Genomic DNA, 9798 nt, shown 5'->3' on the forward strand with positions numbered 1-9798 from the left:
TGATTGGCATTTTTGCAGCCTTTACATTAATGGCATTATATGGCCATATGATGGCAACAGCTGGGAAATGGTTTTAGTACCAGTGCATATTATGTCAGTGCCTTTCAAATGCCTTTCTAATGTCTATACAAGAGCTACAACTGATGACTTGGCCAATGGATGTTTTAACAGGAATTCAGTGTAAGGAACAGCTACAAGAACAGATACATACATGGGTTATAAAGGAAGTAGCTAGATCACACTCTGTTAAGACATTTTTATTATAGCAGGAGCTTGTATACAGCTGCAAGTAAGTTATGGCAGTGTATTTTAGGCGAGGAAGGGCAGGTAGTAAGTGGGAATGGCTGTAGGACTTGGGGCCTCATTACGAGTATTCTGGTCTGGTAACAATGATGCTGGTAAGCTACCGGCACCGTTGTTACCAGACCGGCATACTCCAGGTTCTGTGAGCGGGTGCCTTTTTTGCTCGCCAGATCCAACCTGGCGGGCAGAACGGCACCCCCTCACAGACCTTGACGGATGCACCGGCACTGTTGCACACAGTGGCGGTACATCCGTCCTCCCCATTCCCATGGGACCCGAATGGGAATGGGGAGTAATATTTTCCAGCGCCCGGCAATGGGGAATTACCGGGACCACTGAATGCTGGAAAAAAAATGACTCAGGCGGCAGTAATGCCATTTATACCAGCACGGCTACCGCCAGAGTCGTAATGAGGCCCTGTGTGTCCGGCCTCACATTTCAACTCTCTCTCACGGTGCAGACTTAGATATCCTGTGGGACCCGCCACCGCAGGACACCTCTGAGAGAAGGCTATCAGATAGAAGGGCATGATGGCAAAGCTGACTGCTTGTCGACAACTTTCCTTTTTCACAGGTTGCAGCTAGGATGTGGGAGTGCAGAGCAAAGCAGGGGGAACGGTGAAGAGGTGGAACCCCTTATGCAGCTTCATAGCTGCGGAAAGGGGACAGGTTCTAGTTGCACAGCAGGGATTGGGTTGGCACTTGGCAGCCAAGTCTTTGACTGTTTTGAGCACTCTGAAACTAGCCAAGGAAAGCAACAGGCAGAACAATGATTGGGGAACGTTTTTGGTGAACAGAGGTGAGATGGGTAGATTACAATCCGAATGCCAACACTGCACAGTACCCCCCATTATACTATCAACCATCAAACTATTAGCACTTCCAAAATAGAGCAAATATTCTGAATAATTAATTTAACATTTTTACTTAAAACTTCTTGAATGTGGAAATTCGTTTTCCATGATATCTGTTTAATTATTTTGTAGGACTATGTTTTACTTACAGTGACATGCTGCAAACAGTTAAAAAGCAGATATCTCTATCAGAAGGGGACATTTGGAGTGTACCTTGGCCTCATTATGAGGGTGCCGGTGTGGTTATTACATGCCGGTATAATCACATACCGGCACGTTACCGCCCTGGCACACTCCAAGTTTGCCAGTGGGGTGGAGGATTTGCCTCCAGCTCTGAAGTAGTTTGGCACCCTGAGCCCGCTGTCGTCCCGCTGGACCCCTCTGAATATGGTCATCCTAGAAGGTCTGCGAAGATGCTTTGACCCATTGGAATAGTGGGACCAACTATTCTTGGCACCTTCATCAAACCCTGCAAGTAAGCCTTCTCATAATTGTCCCTGGGCCAACCAGTGGGCTGACCAGTTTACACAGGACCTTTGCCCTGATACTGCTGCCATTTTGAGGAGACACTCGAAACTTGGTACGTCGCTAGTTCGTTGTCACGGCACTCTCACATACACTTGGCATTCCAAGGTCTGGAGCAAAGTGAATGCACCCGAAATGGAGCATAAGCGGTTACCGTGTCGCCCAGCCGTGATGACGCACTTTGCAAGTGTGCTGCTTTTGTGCCCCTGAAACCTGCTGCAGTAAAACTGGCCTGATCCATCCACCAGGAGCAGAGAAATGGCCACTGTCCTGTTTGGGAATCAATGCTGTATCTTCGTCGCTGAAAGCCACAGCGCCGCCAAATTGACAGACTTGAACCTGCAACCGAAGTGGACTTGACTGCTGAAGTTTGGTCCGGAGTGCACCGGGGGTCGGTGAGTAATTGCAACCCTAACCGGTGCCCACGAGCGCCTCAATCCATTTTTATGCACGAGTGGCCCCTGAAGGCCCCTCTCCTTTCCATTGCTAGTGCAAACCAGTGAACTATTCCCGAACTCTGGAACCTGTTCTGCCCTGTTGGGGAGACCCTCCACGAATAGAGGGAACTTATTCTTCATCACCTCACCCACCATCCTGAGCTGCTACAGACCCTTGATGAGACCCCGTTTTGCCCATCTGCATTACTGCATGCGCCAGCATTGCAAGTACATTTGAGCAATAGGCTCCACTCTTCTTAGGGTTTGGACTGCCTCTTATTTAGGATTGTGTTTGATGCAGAAGGGGCTAAAGACTATCTGCACTGCTTTCTTTCTTCCCCTTTTAGGTTGTAGACCCATTTCGTGCATTAACCCTTTAAACCCCATTGGTCGTGTATATATGTATTTAGATCGGTTTGTATTAATCTAAAAGTATTTCTGTGATTGTTATTGTGTGGTGAACTTTCAAAGGCCTTGAAATAAATGTATTTGTATTTTTATATATATATGACCTTTACTCTGTGTGCTCATTGAGGTCTTTCAGTCACACTCACCTCTCCTGAGACCTAGTCTTGACTGCCGCCAATGCTACCTTGATTGGTCTAGCTTGTCCAGAAGGTTACCATGTTCTAGGAAACTAGGCTGGCCTTCTAAACCTCTGCCCACCAGGTCAGAGTTTAGAAATCCGTCTTAACACCCGCTCCTGCTTTTCCACTTTCACACTGGCCTGCCTCCCTTGGCCCTGCGCCCTCATCTACAGAATAAGGCAAAACATCTAGGGGTTATCTTAGACGCCACTCTCTCCTTCTCTTCTCACATCTCAGACATCTCCAAAAAGTCCCACTACCAACTGCACCTTCTCAGAGGTAGTCTAACTTTTCTCACTTTCCTCCAGAGGCTCACCACCTTGGGAGCCCTGTTTCTGTCTAGGCTGGATTACTGCAACAGCCTCTTTCTCAATCTTCCTACTTCTACTCTCCGTCCTCTACAACTCATCCAGAACAGAACCGGAAGATTTATCCTTGGCCTTAAGCCCAGGTACCGCATCTCTCCAGCAATGAAATCCATCCACTGGCTCCCCATGGCTGCAAGGACCAAGTTCAAGACCCTCTGCATAATTCACAAGGCTTTCTGGGGCTGGGGCCTGCACTATCTACAACACTCTCTTCCTAAATACTCTCCCTCTAGAGTCCTCTGCTCATTCTGGACCAGCCTCCCTGCCTCTCTCCATCTTCAGCCAAAGCACCTTAAGTTCTGGAAACACCTCAAGGCATTCCTCTTCTCTTCCTCCTTCTCTCACCCCTCCCCTGCTCACCTCTGTTCTTTTTCTCCCATCCCTCTAATCCCTAACGTTGTACAGTTTTTGCTGACTGGTTGCCTGGTTCACCTCCAGAGCCTTACTGGTCCCAGGCTCCCCCACCAGTCTTTTGCACTTGCTTCTGGGCCGCTGCACTATGTTCAGCATTACTGCACTTTCAGCTTACGCTCCAGGAGCAGGGCAACCTCTCTGCACTTAACCCAAGGCCCTGTTGTACTGGACGTTTTTGTCCTCCCGCACCCAACTGCCCCATCCTCGCACCTCCATCTGTACGCATGGAAGACCTAAATGTACTGGGACTTGTAGGTTTGTTTGTCCTGTCCCCCCCTTTCTCCCTTTTTTCGTCCCCCCTCCCTAACGTGGTCGCAACTGTAAAACTTCATGCACTTTCACTAGGAGAAATGCCGTCAGGCCTAGTATGCTAGTTTTTTCTGTTTAGATCAGTCGGAACCTTCAAGGCCTAAGATTGATTACTGTATGCCCTTGTTCCCTTCCCGCCTTGAAGCACTTTGAAGCACTCCACCTGTGTATAAGCGCGTTATAAATAAACAATTACAATCAATGTTGGCAAGGATATTAAATTGCTGTGTTTGAGCGGCTGAGTTGGTCTGCGACAGTATGTTAAAGCATACAAGTCGAGAATATTAAACCACAAACACAAGCCTAGCCAGCTCATTTATCCTGCTCTGCCTTTAACAACCAGCTCTCTCTGATGAGGCCGTCCTAAGATGCTCGCAAGAGCAACGAGTAGTATTATTCATAGCATCCTTTCAGAGAAGATTAGTGGGCAGCATGCTATTCTAGGAAAGATACTGAGGGAGGAGAGCTGCATAGACAAAGGGTACTATTTCCCTGCATCTGATCTGTCCTAGATTCACTGGACTACCCAGCAATACATTAAGTGCTGGCATAAAAATGCATACCCTTAGTCTCCTCGTATTATTTATGAGTTTTAGAACACATTGCATGCATTCAAAGATGGGAGATTAGAAACATCATGGGGCCTATGAAAGGACGATTGTACTGGACTAGTGTCATTGGCATGCCAGTAGAATTGCAAGGGACATACACAACCCAATACTCACTGGCATTTCACAGGCCCTGGCATGGTTTTTCAGTGCTCTGGGTCAATACGCTGGTGCTTTCAGGGGCAGGCTGTGGGGTAGAGTGCAGGTTGGGAAAGCTCTTTAAACATTGGGGGCTGTTGTTGTTTTTGCCTCTGTGGTCACAATTGCATGCAAGTGTACTTATGTTGCTGTTGAAGCAGCTCTGGTCTGCTATGCTGTGAATACCCACAAGGCAGGGAGCCATGTTGAATTTAAGTCAGGCAATCTTGTTGAACCCTAAAATGGTGCCAGAAAGTACAGTTTATTCACATAATGTCTGATTACTTTCTGGTAATCTTAATTACTCCTAGTCCTATTCTTGCAGCTCACAGTGGTTGCCTTTGAGAGCCCGCCTCCCCAGCAGGAACAAATATTTTTCAATGTTCTCATTAGACCCCACCACTTCCTAACTAGAGGTACTGAAGAGGGATGTGTGTCTGCATTGTAACTTGTGTGTACCACCATAGTATATGAGAGTGCCCGTTCACATCGTGCAACACTTGTCTCTCGTTGTAACATCTTTGTTGTAAGCTTTTGTCTGGCGGCCTGCGATCGACTCTTTCCCAGCTTCTGGTATTGATTCATCATCTGAGTCGGCCGGGCCCCGTGTTCAGAGACCACGATTTGGAGTATCTGCAGCTCTGAATTACTCTGATTTATGAGAAATTATTCATATCTATTGCAGCTGGTGTTACTGTCATTCAGGGAATGGAATGTCACTCAATCTGGTGGCCTTGGCACCAGGCCCTGTTCCACACATTTTGCTCTCTGCTCGGCCTGAATTCTGCTCACCTCAGCTCATACTGAGGGCTTGTGGCCTGCTGTGATTTTCCTAAGCCATAAAATGGCTTTAACATGTTTGAGTTATTCTATAGTCTACATATGTTAGTCATACATGGTTCTGTCAGGTCTCATAGGTGCTCCTGCAGTTCCGTGGGGTTATTTGCATATAAGCATCTGCAAGCTGTATTCAGGATCTCTTGCTTCTTGCGGTTTCTGTGTTGCTGCATTTAAGCTAATGACAAAATAATAAAGGCGATGGCAGTATGTTTATGTATCTGTCCCCTAACTTATAGAACTGTTATGCATGTGTTCTTCGTGTATTCGAGTGCATGTTTGTGTCCCCATCTGCGGATGGCACGTGTGCTTCCTGTCTAACGCTGCTACGTCGTGGTGTTGCTAACAACTTCTGCACATGGTTTCCTGGCGCTTTAGACAATACTGTCAATAGATGTTTCCTTAGTTGCAGAATGAGGCTCTTTATCCACTCGGGGCAAGGTTTGTACTGCTCCTATTTTGTAGGGCTGCCTGAGTGGGTACCTTTCGACATACTGATCGATCATTGGAGCACTGGGGATTGGTCCAAAATAGTATGGGCATTCACAGTATCTCCTGTTCTTCTTTTGTGCCATGTGCCTTATGGGAGGGGGACAAGGGGGTGAATTTGATTTGCCTATCACTCTTCAGTACAATACCTCCACTTACCCACAATTCCTTGTTCTTTTTCCAAGCTGGATCATGGGCCGGTTAACACACACAGTGTATGAGGAGGGATGTCAGTACAGCGACGAGGCAGGATAGGACTAGGAGCCATGAAGATTGTTAGTAAGTAATGCAGACATTCCCTCCACGTTCCTCTTCCCAGTACTTAACTTTGAGGTATACCCAAGCAATTTCATGTGGAAGGAGAGCAATGATAAACATCTCACACGCTATTGGCTGCTGCACTCCATCACCACTTTATTAGTCAATATGACACCAGGGTAAACACCAATACTTAAAGAATGCCAGCCGTGAGGACCCCCACCCAAAGGATTCATCCATTGGGATGTCCAAATTTAAACTGTAATGTTTAATACGTGTATTTGGGTCTGCCCATGTTGTGGTCATGCAACGATTTCCTGCAACGAAACCCTGGAACATCTGCCCAAGAGGTGCTTTTCCCCTGGTTGATGCATGCTGCACCTGCTGAGGCATGTGCAACTCAGATGCCTCAAATGCCATGGAAAAGACCATCTTAATCCATTGACTGACCACAGAGGCATTTCTGCCAGCCCCCACTACCCAGAAGGTCACTAATAGGCTGTCCGCTTTCCTGAAGCTTTTAGTCCTCCACACATACTCCAGCATAGTCCTCACGTCAGTGCAATGCCACACCTCCTCCTCCAGAGCCTTGGATTTCTGAAAGAAAGCAGGAAGAATCACATCTTGGAATTTAAGACATGCAGCCGCCACCTTTGGCACAAACGACAAATCATATCTCCGAATGAGAGCCTCACACTGTATTCAAGGAAACAGGGGTGAACATAAGAGGACCCCAATTGCCTCCAGCCTACATGCTGATGTGATGGCAACTTGGAATGCTGTTTTTAAGGACATGAACTTGATATGTATAGACTCATTGACCTCATAAGGGGCCATCTGGAGGCACTGAAACACTAATTGGAGATCTCAGGGAGGAGAACCCCTGTGCAGTAGAGGTCTGGATGAAGCCAGGCTCCTCAAAAAACCTTCCCACCATGCCCTCCCCTTCAATCCTCCCTTCCTGGTACCTCTTTAGAGATGTAAGAGCTGACCACTAGACTCTAAGGGAAGACACATCCAAACCTTGTGAAACCCATCTTGCTGGAACTGCAATATAGCGGCTGTACTCACTTTTTATTTTATTTATTCTTGTTTTAATTGTGTAATATCACTTTTAGTGAACCAAACCTAACATTGGCCCAATGTCTATCATATGCCCTAAGCGTGGCTGGACGCCTATAATGAAAAATGGTCTCTGCCACCTTATTTGGCAGTCCCAATACTAGCAGCCCCCACCCTTCCAATCTCCAGACTTTCCATTGAATCCTGCGGCCCTAGGGTCTTGGCTGCTCTGTAGAGAGCAAGGCCACCTTTTTCCTTGTCCCCTACCCAAAAGGGTGGCATGTCTCTACTAGGGACATTGCAATCATGCCTCGAGAGCGCTATACTCAGTCAGACTCCGGGAATGCAGGTAGGAGGCTCAGGCCATACCTCTGCCATTGCCCATCCCATCCTCGCTCCTAGGTTTAGCCCCGGGAGCAGACCGATATCCGTCCTGTGGCTGCTGATCCACAGCACTCTGGTTCCCCTGCTCCGTGATTGGCTTGGCTCCTGCAGTGCTAAATTGAGCCCCCTTGCACTGCATAGGACCCGAGTACTTGCCGTTTCTTAAGCCTCATCCGTGCTCAATTTAGTGCCCTCGTCCTGCAGGGGACCTAAGAGCATGCCCCCCTTCTTCTCTGTTCTGGTATTATATCATCAATGCTAGATCAATGGTAGCCCACGCTACCGAAATTGCGGACATTCATAACAATGACAGCCCAGACCTGCTTGCCATAACTGAGACCTGGCTCCATAAGGCAGCAGGACCTACCCTTATGATAGCCATACCTGACAGTCACCAGATACTCAGAGCAGATCGGCCTAATGCCAGAGGCGGTGGTGTAGCCATTATCTCCAAAACCACCCTTCCCATAAGACTCGCCAACTCACCACTTTGCTCATCCTGTGAAATACTCACAGCTAAACTGATGTTATCCAACAATCGCACGCTGACTATCCATCTGATATACAGGCCTCTGGGACCACTGGGAACCTTCGAAGATGACTTAAAGAACCTCATAGCTAATAACACTAAAGACCACTCACAAACCCTGCTGCTGGGTGACTTTAACATGGGCTTTATTGACATAGAAAACAAACACGCCCAATCAATAGCAGCCTTACTAAATGATCACGGACTTACCCAAAAAGTCCTCTCTCCCACCCACATAAAGGGCAGGACCCTCGATTGGGTATCTGATCTCAACTGCAACATTGCTATTACTGACACCGTCCCGAAACCCTGGACGGACCACTACTTAACAACCTTTACCGCCACACTAGATCTCCTCAGCCCCAAAATCATTAGTATGGCACCCCCCCTCCCTACCAGAAGTAACAAGGATATTACGGTGGATAAACTCATCCCCCTCCTCCTTCCTTCCATCAACAAACTGGCAAGCAATGCCGATCCTGGCACTCTAGTTGATACCTTCAACTACGCCATGACTAAAGCACTAGACACCATCACACCAGTTAAATTACGCAAAGGTAAGCAGGAAGTGCAATTGAACACCTGGTTCACACCCCAACTCAAGGATCTAAGAAAACAAAAAAGAAAGATCCAAGCTATATGCCGCAGCTCCCCTACCAACACTAACAAAGACAAACTAACCAAACTATCCAAACTGTATAAAAAACAAATAATCAATACTAAAAAGAATATTTTCAATGGCAGAATCACAAAAGCCAAACCTAACACCAAGGAACTCTTCTCCATCCTCCGGGAAATGGAATACCCATCCAACCATCAGACAATGTCCCCAAAGACAAGTCATGGTGCACTAACATACAAAACGCCCTATCGAATGAAATCTCCACTCTCCAACTCAAAATAGCTAACAAAAAGGCCACACTAACCCTCTCTGATCAACAACCACCTCAGCCCACTGAGACCAGAACTATTCCACCCTTCAGCTTCAGACCATCTCCGTCATTGACACTGAAAAAGTCATACTCTCCCTCAAACCTTCTAACTGCAAGAGTGATAGCTGCCCAGCGCAAATAATAAAGGATGCAGCCAGGGACCTAGCCCCCTTCATCTTGAAGCTCATAATCTCCTCCTTTAAGTCAAACACAGTGCCCACCAATCTGAAAGAATCCTGGGTCCTTCCCCTACTTAAAAAACAGACCCTTGATCCAACCATCCCTACTAACTACAGACCTATTACCAACGTGCCTTTCCTACTTAAAATCATTCATAGAGTTGCCTATTTACAAATTCAGGACTATCTGGATACTAATCACCTGCTAGGCTCACGGCAATCGGGCTTCCGCCCCCTCCACGGCACTGAAACAGCCTTGCTAGACCTCAAGACACAAATAGAGGAGCTAAAGGATAACGGGAAAACAGCTTTGCTACTCCTACTGGACTTGTTGGCAGCCTTCGACTTGGTGGATCATGCAGTCTTATGCAACCATCTCAGGCTTGCCACCAACTTCACAGAGGAGGCCATAGCATGGGTCCAATCCTTTCTTGCTAACCGGACCATGAGAGTCTTCTCCACCTCAGCCTCTGCTGATCCCATCCAAATAACCTGCGGAGTTCCACAGGGCTCTTGTGTCTCACCTACCATGTACAGCATTTTCACCAAACCGTTGTTCGACAACTTGGATAGACTGGGCGTAACC

The sequence above is a fragment of the Ambystoma mexicanum genome, chromosome 3p, assembly GCF_040938575.1.
Source record: "Ambystoma mexicanum isolate Mex_15411 chromosome 3p, UKY_AmexF1_1, whole genome shotgun sequence".
Taxonomy (NCBI): domain Eukaryota; kingdom Metazoa; phylum Chordata; class Amphibia; order Caudata; family Ambystomatidae; genus Ambystoma; species Ambystoma mexicanum.